Below are 12,043 nucleotides of genomic sequence, written 5' to 3' on the forward strand. Positions count from 1 at the left end.
AGGGGATCTGGAAGGGTGCCAAAATCTTCTTTGATTGCTCCCCAAAGCTAAGCTTTCCTGGTCTACCCAGCAAATGCAGCCCTTCAGCTAACTGTCCCCCACAGCCCTGAGGAAATGCTGCATCTTTAAATCTCCATCACCTATACCCTTGTCCAGGGAGAGTTGAAACAAGGGCTGCTGCCACCTTTGTCAGGGCTGGGTTGAAACAAAAGCTGCCCTCAGAGCCAGGACTTAGCTTAATCTGAATGTGCTAATCAAATACCATGATCAGCAATTGGCTTTGCCCACTGCTGTTCTTGGAGAAGAGGACTTTTATGGCCTTTACTCTCATCAGCATCCGGCCAGGGACTGGACTCTATGGCATCCTGCTGTGAAGGGGGGAGATGGGCACTGATAGCCCCCACATGGAGAGAGTAATTTACAGTTCTTTATGTAATTTATCAGTCTTTTCCTCCCACTCTTCCCTGGATACTGTACAGTGTTCTTCTGACCTCTGGAATTTCAAAATAGTTGTTTCAGACAGTTCCTTTCTGTTTAATAGTTGTATAGGTGGAAGGACAGAGTCTTAGAGCTCCCTACTCCACCATCTTCCCTGGAAATTCTTCTCTTTATACCTTTTTAATGGAGAGCTTCCTCAAAGCTAGGTCATATTACCTCTCTTCTTAAAATTCTTGGATTACTTTTGGGGAAAAAGTAAAACTGCAAAGAAAAATTCTTAGCGTGTACTGAATTGCTGCTTCAATATTATATGGCCTGAGCCTAATATTTTTATATTACCACATGCTATTCAATAAATGGACCATAAGCTCTTATCCTTCCAATTCTATTAAATGTGTTTTAATTTCTTCCTCACATTTTTTCACTCTATACTTTGTGATTACTGATGCATTTGCTTTTTAACAATCTATTGTTATTTTAACATCTTTATTGATATATAATGTACTTACCATAAAGTCTAGCCATTTAAATATATTTATAGATTTATACACGCATCACTATAATCTAATTTGAGGGCATTTTCATCACCACCAAAGAAAGTTGTGCCATTAGCATTCACTTACCCCTTCACCAAGCCCCCCTTCACCAAGCTTAATATAGTCTATAGGCATTTTGATTTACTCTCACATTTACCAATATATTTACTCATAACTCATACTTGCATCTCAGACAATTTTATGGAATTACTTTCTTTCTGAAATGATTTGTTTGATGTAAAAATTTCTAAATTAAAAAAATTATCTTTATTTTACCCTTGTTCTTGAAAGGTTCCTTTATTGGGTATTAGCCTCTAAGCTAAGAGTTATTTATCTTGGCCTATAGAAGAAATTATTCACTGTCTGCTATCTTTGATTGTTGCCGTCAGAAATTCAACTCAGCTTTTTGTTATTTCTTTGTAGGTGATTTGATTTTGTGGAGTGGGAGGCAGAAGTTTTGTTATCACTATGACACAATGATCTTGTTGTCTCTGGTGTTCTAAAGTCTCACTAAAAATTGTGTAGGTATAAATACCTTTTTATTACTCTTGGCTACTAATCAATGAACTTTCCATAATTCATGGACATCTCTTCAAATATTTCTGTGCTTTCCCATTTTCTCTGTCCTTGATTTCTTAACTTTTCTGTCATCTTTTCCTTCTATGTGTGCCAAATGCCTGATAATTCATTTTATTCTATGTTTTCGTTACTTTAGTTGGTCCTTATCAGGGAAGGTTCTCTGGAGAAAAAGTTTTCTGGTTTATGTTGTGAAGGATTTGCAAGGCAAAAGGAGATTGGGAGTTGATTTAATCATGATTGATATTAGCTGCTGTAATAAAAATCTCAAAATTACCAGCTGCTTTAAAACATAAATATTTATTTATTTCTTATGTAAAAATCCAGAGGCATTTGATCCAGGGCTGGTAAGTTGATGCCCATCTTCAGGGACTTAAGTTCCTTCCAGCTCACTGTTATGTCACACCTAGGGTTTTTCTCTAGTCCTTATGCTCCAGGATGGCATTTGTGTTTCAGAAAGCAGGATGGAGGAAGAATCAAAAGGAGGATACAAAGTATTTGTCAGCTGTCTATTCAAGGAAACTCTAAGAAGTTTCCATATAGTACTTCTTATATTCCACTGGCCAAAACTTAGTCACATTGACGCAGCATAGGAGTTGGGAAAGCTATTATTTCTACACAATAGGAGACATGTCTTTATCTTGGTGTTCCCAGTGCTATACACAAATCTTGACACAGATAGTTATTGAGAGTTATTTGTTAATTAAAGGACTGACTTAATTAATTTTAATAACCACACCCTGTCTTCTATCTTAATGAAATAGGGATCAGGAAAAACATGAAAATGAAACAAAACATCAAGACTTTAAACCCTAAATAAGATGCTCTCAAAAAAGCTAATACTCACCCTGGTGTCTTTGTGCCTGTTTCCCAGAGATTTCTTGAAAATATTTTGGCAGTCCTTTGTCGGTTTCATTTGGCACTTTTTAGATATCAGGAAGACATTTCCGAAAGAAATAAATTGAGCATCTCTAAATGGTTCTTTCCGTAGACAGCTTTGCTTTGATTAAGAATTGGTTAGGAATGGCAAATGAGTCAGATTGCTACCTTGAAAATGGTTAAACAGCAGGCTTCTATCTACTAAAGAAGTGGTAAGTTCTCAGGTGAACAGAGATCAGCTTTGCAAGCACTACACTGAGGGCATTTTAACACTCATTGAATTTAAATCCAGGGACATGAAGCCTTTTCTTATAAAATGTCAGATGTCTTGTCTTTCATTATGCTGTCCCACAGTAGGTAAATGCAATTGTACATTATTATGCTTCATGCCTTTTTAAAAAGTTACCAATGAAATCATCAGAAATATTTTAAATTCTCTCACTTTACTTTTCCCCAGGATCCTGCTGAGAACACTCAAGAACTCTTATTTAGACTCATATTCACATATTTCAGCTGCTAGTATTTCAGTACTCATCTGTGAATTCTTCTAAAATGAAAGTCCATATATTGAATGCCCTATAAAAGTCTAAAGTAATTTAAATTGAAACAAGTTGGAAATCAGATGCATTTTATGAAAAGCTTGGAAGCACTGAAAGATTTTCTGTCACAGGGAGCCTAACTACATTTAGGCCACTGTTTTCAATCAGAGAAAAACTGTTTGGGGTTGGTCCTGGTCAGGGCTGCAGTGCCTGGTGGGGGGAGCCAATTTTCTGACCAGGGCAGCTAGGCTCTACTGGAAGATAATAAGCTTGGAATGCCTTCTGGGTGCATATTGACCAGCTAGGGCTGTTATTTCTCCAGGATGACTTTCACTACTTAGGCTACTTTTCACACATTGAACTGGGTAAGTCCCCAAAGCCTCCAAAGACATAGTTTCCTAGGATGCTGATGGCACCCTAGTTTTTGAGAGAGCTCTATGGTCATTCTAAAATGAGAAAGTGAGAACTGCTATGAGTAAAAATCTGTGGATGTTCCAAAGGGTATATTATAGTTGGGTCTACAGAGGGTAGCTCTGGTTCTTTCTTAAGGCATTTTTTCTAGATTGTGACCCTCAAAGGAGTAGAGTAAGAATGAAAGAGTGCAATCATTGCCTACATCAACCAAGCAAAAATTTATTCAGCCAACAGACCTTTTTGTGGGTGTGTACTATGTGCCAGGAATAGTTGTGCAAAGGATACGGAGATGAACAAGATATAATATCTAACTGAGAGAGAATAAGACATAATATATAGCTAATATATATAGATATATAATATAACTACATAATATATAAACATTATTTTCAGAGAATCATGAAACATTATAATGCAGGATGAATGTGCTAACTGGGACATGTATGGGGTAGTACAGAAGTGGAAAGGAGGAAAACATAGGACACCTTGGAGTAAGGTCTGAACATGGAGTGGGAAGTTGGTAGGTTAGAAAATGCTTCCAAGAAATGTCATTTCAACTTACTCTCAAATTGAATAGAACATGAACAGTTGGACAGGATAGAAGGAAATTCTAGATAGACAGAACATAAGCAAAGGAGTAGAATAAAGAGCAGAAGAAATAAATCACTGTGAATGCACAGAGTGTGCAAATGAGCTATGATGAAGCCAGGAAGATGGACCATAGTATAAGTGTCTGTGTGTGTGCTATGCTAGGGGCTATATAACATACTTAGATGTGTTTTTTTAATTTGTTTTATTGAGACTGCTCACAAACCATACAATTATCCAAAGATCCAAAGTGTACAATCAATTGTCCATGGTACCATCATACAGCTGTGCATCCATCACAAAAATTAATTTTTTTTTCAATTTTTAGAACATTTTCATTACTCCAGAAAAGAAATAAAAACATAAAAAGGAAACTCAAATCTTCCCATACCTGTAACCACCACCCCCCCCCCCATTATTGATTCATAGTTTTGGTATAGTATATTTGTTACCATTGATGAAGGAATGTTAAAATACTAACTGTAGTATATAGTTTGCAATAGGTGTATATTTTTTCCTATATGCCCCTCTATTATTAACTTCTAGTTATAGTGTCATACATTTCTTATAGTTTATGAAAGAGATTTCTAATATTTGTACAGTTAATCATGGACATTGTTCACCACAAGATTCACTGTTTTTTACATTCCCATCTTTTAACCTCCAATTTTCCTTCTGGTGACATGCATGACTCTGTGCTGACCCTTTCCACCACCTTCACACACCATTTAGCACTGTTAGTTATTCTTACAACTTGCTACCATCACCTCTGTCCATTTCCAAATGTTTAAATTCATCCTAGTTGAGCATTCTGCTCATAATAAGCAACCACTCACTCCTCATTCTTTAGTCTCGTTCTATATCCTAGTAACTTATATTTTGTGTCTATGAATTTACATATTATAATTAGTTCATATCAGTGAGACCCTGCAATATTTGTCCTTATGTGTCTGTCTTATTTCACGCAATATAGTGCCCTGAAGATTTCTTCATTAACCCAATTTTTTAATACAGTTTTGTTCACACACTATATATTCTGTGCTAAGTAAACATTTTTTCCTTGTGTAGTCACATATTTATGTATTCAGCACCATCACCACTATCTATATAAGGACATCTCCATTTCTTCCACAAAGAAGGAGGAAGAGTCAAAGAAGGTAGATGGACGAAAGAAAAAGAAAAAAGAGCAAGAGAGAGAGAAAAAAACATGATAGATTGAAAGCAACAAAAGGAAAGATAGCATTAAACTAAAGTAGAATAAAGAGTCAGACAACATCACCAATGCCAGTACTCCCATACCCTTCCCCTATGCTCCCCCATATGCATTAAGCTTTTGTATATTTCCTTTGTTATATTAAAGGAAGCATAATACAATGTTTCTGTTAATTATAGTCCCTAGTTTGCATTGATTGCATTTTCCCCCAATCTCACCCTATTTTTAACACCTTGTAATGTTGACCTTCATTTGTTCTACCTCATGTAAAAACATACTTGTATCTTTTATTACAATCATTGAGCACTCTAGGTTTCACTGAGTTATACAGTTCCAGTCTTTATCTTTCATCTTTCATTCTGGTGTCCCACATGGTCCTAACCTTCCTCTTTCAGCCATGCTTACAGTCATCTTTGTTCAGTGTACTTACATTGCTGTGCTACTATCACCCAAAATTGTATTCCAAACCTCTCACTCCTGTCTTTTCCTTTCTGTCTGCAGTGCTCCCTTTAGTGTTTCCTGTAGAGCAGATATCTTGTTCACAAACTCTCATTGTCTGTTTGTCAGAGAATATTTTAAGCTCTCCCTCGTATTTAAATGACAGCTTGCCAGATAAAGGATTCTTGATTGGTGGTTTTTCTCTTTCAGTATCTTAAATATATCACCCACTTCCTTCTTGCCTCCATGGTTTTGATTGAGAAATCCTCACAGTCTTACCAAGCTTCCTTTGTATGTGAAGGATTGCTTTTCTCTTGCTACTTTCAGGATTCTCTATTTATTTTTTATGTTTGATAATCTGATTATTAAATGTCTTGACATAAGACTATTCAGATCTATTCTGTTTAGGGCATGCTGCACTTCTTGGATCTGTAATTTTATGTCTTTCATAAGAGATGGGAAATTTTCATTTTTCCTTTATTATTGCTTCTGCCCCTTTTCCCTTCTCTTCTTCTTCTGGGACACCAGTGATGCATACATTCCTGCATTTCATTTTGTCCTTAAGTTCCCAGAGACACTGCTCATCTTTTTCCCTTCTTTTCTCTGTTCTTTTGTGTGTAGGCTTTCAAGTGTCTTGTTCTCCAGTTCCTGAGTGTTTTCTTCTGCCTCTTGAGATCTGCTGTTGTATGTTTCCAGTGTGTCTTTCATCTCTTGTGTTGTGCCTTTCATTTCCATAGATTCTGCCAGTTGTTTTTTCAGACTTTCAATTTCTACCTTATATAAGCTCAGTGTTTTCATTATATGCTTCATCTCTTTTTGCCGTATCTTCCCTAAACTTTTTGAATTGATTTAGTATTAGTTGTTTAAACTCCTGTATTCTAGTTGAAGTGTAAGTTTGTTCCTTTGACTGGGCCATAACTTCATTTTTCTTAGTGTAGTTTATAGTTTTCTGTTGTGTAGGCATGGTTTCCTTGGTTACACCAATCAGGTTTTCCCAGACCAGAAAAGGCTTAGGTCTTCGAAGGAGGCAATGGTATCTGGTTTCCCTGAGGGTGTCTTAGAAGACAGGTACACACTGTGAGGCCTCAGCCTGTCAGCCTGTAACTCCAGACTGGTGTAAGGAGGTATGGCCCATGGCTATTTTCCCCCAGGCTCTGGGGTCCAGTTCTGAATGGAAGGAGGGTAGTAGAACTAGGCCCCACCTCTTTCCTCTCAGGGAAATACTACCCCCAGGGAGAGGTCATTAGCATTTGAATAGTCTCTCTGCCTGTGCTATCTCCACACTTGTCTAGGTCAGAGCATTGGGAACTTAAAATGGCTGAGGCTTTCTCCACTGAGCTGAAAAAGGGATAGAAAGCCCCCTTCAGAGCCAGTAGTTGGCCACCCTCTGGCTCTCCATGGTCAGTCACCAAAAGCCTCTGTCTGCTTTTTGGGAATTTGTAGCTTGTATTGAGTAGTCTCCACTTGTTAATTAAAACTCCAGTTGGAGTTCAGCTGAGCTATATTCGCTTGCTCGCAGAGTGCTGCTCTCTAGCACTATGAGGCTTTGCAGTTTGGGCCATGGGGGGAGGGAGGTCCTGGCTTGGATCCACAGTTTTTACTTACAGATTTTATGCTGCCATCTTGGGCATTCCTCTCAATTCAGGTTGGTGTATGATGAGTGGACAGTCACGTTTGTCCCCCTGCAGTTATTCCAGATTATTTACTAGTTGTTCCTAGTTATTTATTTGTTGTTCCAGGGGGACAAACTAGCTTCCACTCCTCTCTATGCCACCATCTTCTTCCATCTCTCTTTAGATGTGTTTTTGCTTAAACAAATTCGGAGTATAATGTAGCAAGAATAAATGGTAAGGAAAATTCAGTCTCATTTTCATTATAATTTGCTTCATCATAGAATAGAACTTGTACTATGTACACACAATGTAAAGAACTTGAAACCATTGTTCTCATCTGGTGGTATGAAATGAAATACCTGAAATTTCAGTATGTAAAGTTCCCCTTGGCTACAAACATTCTTCTATACCATCAGCAATCATTCTGATAAAAATTGAAAGATTAGTTACCAAAATGAAATGTTGCCCAGATGTGCTACCTTAGCAGATTTCCCTTCTCAGGGTGGATTGGAGGTTTTGTGGAGTAACAAATTAGTGAGGTAAGTTAAAATACAATGTCCTCTGCTATCTCCCCTTCCACATATGTTTAGTTTTGAGTGGTAATGGAGGGTAACCTTGCAAAATTTTTATTCAGTACTTTTAGGTTTTCTAGTGCTTTAACATATTTCTATTTATATGTGAAATCTACATATATCAATACAAACACAAGGAAAGTTTAATACAACTTCAGTTCTCTTCATTTGTATCTTTATTTGACTTAACAATGAATTTTGGATTTGGCCTTGTATTCGATAAAAAGAAAATCTGTTTAATTAAACATAGATTATTGGGTGGAAAATAGTCTCTAAAAAATGGCTATTAGCCATGTTTGCCAAGTTTGACTGTGTATCCAAATCACCTGGGGAGCTTATTAAAAATAAAAACAGAAGGCATCCTCAGAAATTCTATTCACTAAGTCAGGAATAAAGTAATAGAATCTGGATTTTTTTAGTAAATTCCTTGGATGTAGATACCAACCCTCATTTGGAAAACACTGGTCTAGAGTCTATGTTCCACAGTGCTGGCAAGTTTTATTCAAGTTTTCCGCTTCAACTTGGGACTTCTGCTCTCCTTTTGCACATAGACCCAACCAAGCAAAATAGTTTGAGAGTTTGTAATGTTCTGATGAAGGAGCTTTATTTGTCTCAGGAGATCTTTCTCAGAGAAGAACCTACATGAAGGAATAAAAAAGCTTTGTTTCCAGTGCTAACTCTATAATAAGCCGTGTGGCCCTAAACAAGACACTTTACTACCCAGTGCCTCAGTATGTCTGAGAATAAGTTAAGTGCATTTATAGGGGAGTGGTCATAGTGAGACAGGATAGAATACGGCATAAAGACTGAAGTCCCCGGTCTTCTATTCAGCTTCAAAGGAGTTAACACAAACCTGCAACGCTTCAACTGCAGACTTCATGGAGCCAAATTTTCCCCTAAAGCTCTGAAACCTCCCCAAACCACCAAAATTTTTAAAATCATGGGCCCAAGGCAAATTCTCAGTTAATGACAAAAATCATGGGGTCATAAAAATTGTTAAACCTCTTCCCCAAAACAAATTTTAGATATGCAACAGCAGATCACAAGTTCTGAGACCTGTGATGGCTATCTTTTTCTAGAACAAAGGAGACACCTAGTTAATGCAAAACATGGTTAATACAAACTTTTTAAGCCCCTATGGAAATCTGCCACTAGCAAAATTTTCCTATATAACAAGGAAACCCGTCCCCATTCATTGCATGCTTCTCCTCAAAGATGCCTATGCCAACTCTTTAACGTGTCTTCTTTCTCTTTTTCTTTAAAAAACTTTACTACTTATTTCTACTGGCCCCTCTCATCTCTGAAGTCTTTCAGCGGTGAAAGTCCCAAACCTGGAACAGGTTTCTGTCTGGCACTGCTGCCAGCAGGGCCCAGTTATAATAGATCTCCCTCCTCTCCAGACAACCAAAAGGAACATGTAATTACCAGCAAACATGTCCCTTCCTCACCCCAAAGGAGAGGTTGCATCAGAGTGAACTGCTTGTCTGGGGCTTTATGTTGCAGAGTCTGCAAAAGGGCAGAGAGAACAGAAGCTCAAAGGTGGGGGAAGAGGGAGGACCTTGCAAAAGAGGTTAAGGTATTCCTGGGGTTCACAGCTTTATCCACAGTGCCTACCCCAATGCCTGTCCTACCACATAAACTCAGCAAATATTTGTTGAATAAATGAATAAATGAGACTAATTTACTTTAATATATGCTGTGCCTGATACAAATTATTTCCAAATAAAAATGCTTTCCTGCATTAAGGTTTGATTCCCAAAAGGGAGGAGCTGAAAATCAAGTTAACAGTTATTAAAGGGGAGTACAAAGGCCTGCGAGCTTCATTGTAGAGTTGTCACTCACTGGAGGAAGGAATGATGAAAGGTGGATAGAGAAAGTACATAGGGAAAAATTGACTTATTTGCAGTTTGGTCCAGGATGAATTCTGACTTCCCCAAATAATTTTCATAAGGAGATAAATTTGTAGCTAAGTTTCTTTCTTAAAATGTTGTTTGTCCTTTCAGTCAGCTAATTAGTGGATGAATATTTATTAAACACTTATCAAATGTCAGGCTTTCAAAACAAAAGGGGCCCTTTTTTCCTTCTGTTGGAGTAACTTAAGACTCAAATTAGTATACGGTTGACATTGGAATTGCCAGTGTCTACAGTGGGTAGGCTGTGCCTTTGTTTTATTTTCTTAGGCTGCTCAAGCAAATACCATGAAATGGTTTGGCTTAAACAATGGGAATTTATTTGCTCACAGTTTTGAGGCCAGAAAAATGCCCAAATCAAGACATCATCAAGGCAATGCTTTCTCCTCAAAGACTGTGTCATTCTGGGGCTGGCTGCCATTGATCTTTGTTTCCTCTCTCACATAGCAAGGCATCTCCTAGTCTCTTCCTTTCCTGTTCATTTCAGCTTCTTGCTTCCTGTGGCTTTTTCTCTCACTGTTGAAATTTCATGATACTTATAAGGACTTTGGTAATGGGCTTAAGACCCATGCTGATTGAGGTGGACCTCACCTTCTTAATTGAAGTAATTTCATTGAAAGGTCTTACTTACAGAAGATGTGGAGCAGGTTTATGGAGGCTATGGGGCATGGAGAGCTGGGCCTGCCATCACATGGAATGCCTATAGAACTGATGTGGCAAGCTGGCAATGTTATGAAAGCTCCAATTATTATGGAGCCCAAATCTCCTGCATCCCCACAGGAGTGGCATACAACTACCACACAGCCTCCTGGGAGGCCAAGGCCAATGAGGCGGAGAGCCATGCTATCCACGTGGCTTCTTATGGCCCAGAGACCTGCGTTCACAATTCAGACTCCTTCATCGCCAAGATCAACCAGTGCCTGGACATGCTCTCCAAGGAAGGAAGCTGGGGTGGGAGTAGCAGCCATGGGGAGCAGGTACAGGACTGGGAGAGCTCCTTCCCTTTCAGCCCGTTTGAGTCCTAGGACTTGAGGGCATGCATGCCAGACCACAACCCCCTATCGCTGGGGGTACAGCTACAACTACTGGCTCCAATGGGGAGGGCAGCTACAGCACTCAGCACAGTGACTATGAGGGACCTGGCTTGTGAGCTTGACACCCTCAAGGGCTTCACACGACGTTGAAGCCAGGGCCAGGTCGGCTTCCAGGACCCTGGCAGCCCCTGCACCTTCCTGTGCCATGACCCTTCCAGCTTTAGGCGGGCTCCGAGCCCCCTCTAGCCCCCTGGAGCAAGCTCAACTACAAGGGCAGATGGGGCCTGTTCTCTTCCCCTAGCCCCGGGTCCCTGACTACTGCACCATGGGCGTTCAGGGCACTGGAGGCTTTGACCCCCCAGGCCTTACCGGTGCGGCAGGTCAGAGGCCCAGATGAGGGGCTGGCTCAGGAGGAGGGGGTTTGATAGCTGCATTACTCTATGGAGTGGGCAGGAAGCGAAAGCAGCTGCAGATTTATGAGGAGCCAGATGCCAAGCAGTGAAAGAGATTTTTCTGACAACAATGATGGGGCTAGAGACTTCTGGTTGGTAGATGAAGACTTTAGGGATGAAGATGAGCTGCGTGACTCCTGGCACATGAGAGAAAACAAGGGCAATGAAGACAAGGACATGAAAAATAGAAAAGTAGAGGAGGAGAGACAGAATGTGAGACCCAGCAGTAGACAAGAGAGAATTTCCTGTTCCATGGGAAAGTTTCATAGCTTTGAAGATGAAGAAATCCTGAAGCATCTGCAAATTAATTTTTACAAAGAAACACCAAGCTGCCCTAGGAGAAGATGGAGGTTCTACAGGAATGCATCAACAGGAATAAAAAAATCAAGAAGCAGCATCAGAAGGAAAGTGTGACAACAAAGCCAGATCCTTTCAAAGGGATCGGCCAGGAGAACATCTTCAAGAAGATCGAGACCACACACTGCCTGGCCCTTTCACCAGTGAAGAAGCGAGAGACACATGAAGAGGTGGCTGCATAAGTCTTGGCTGAGGTGATCATGAAAGCTGTGAAGGCTGCGGATGGGGAAGGGCAGACAGCTCCAGGGAGCAGTGAAGCACTGGCCCAAAGGAATGGCCCCCACCCTGCACAGCTGCAGGCAGGAGAGACGACCACCCATGGCACAGCGTCAGAGCAGGGGAACGCCGACGCAGGAGCCGGGGACAAAGGCGAAGGTACAGAGGCCAGGAGTGAAGCGGAGGCACCAGCAGCAGGGGTTGAAAGCTCTGAATCGGTCATTGCTCCCAACCAAGCTGCCACAGAAGCCCAAGCAGAACAAACCGA

General features: G+C 40.0%; 1 pseudogene; it reads left to right on the forward strand.

The window, feature by feature from the left end:
- The window catches only part of LOC119542614, a 28,525-nt pseudogene extending 16,784 nt beyond the window's left edge, over positions 1-11,741 (forward strand).
- The last annotated feature ends 302 nt before the right edge of the window (positions 11,742-12,043 follow it).

This window comes from Choloepus didactylus, chromosome 8 (genome assembly GCF_015220235.1).
Source record: "Choloepus didactylus isolate mChoDid1 chromosome 8, mChoDid1.pri, whole genome shotgun sequence".
In the NCBI taxonomy this organism is placed as follows: domain Eukaryota; kingdom Metazoa; phylum Chordata; class Mammalia; order Pilosa; family Megalonychidae; genus Choloepus; species Choloepus didactylus.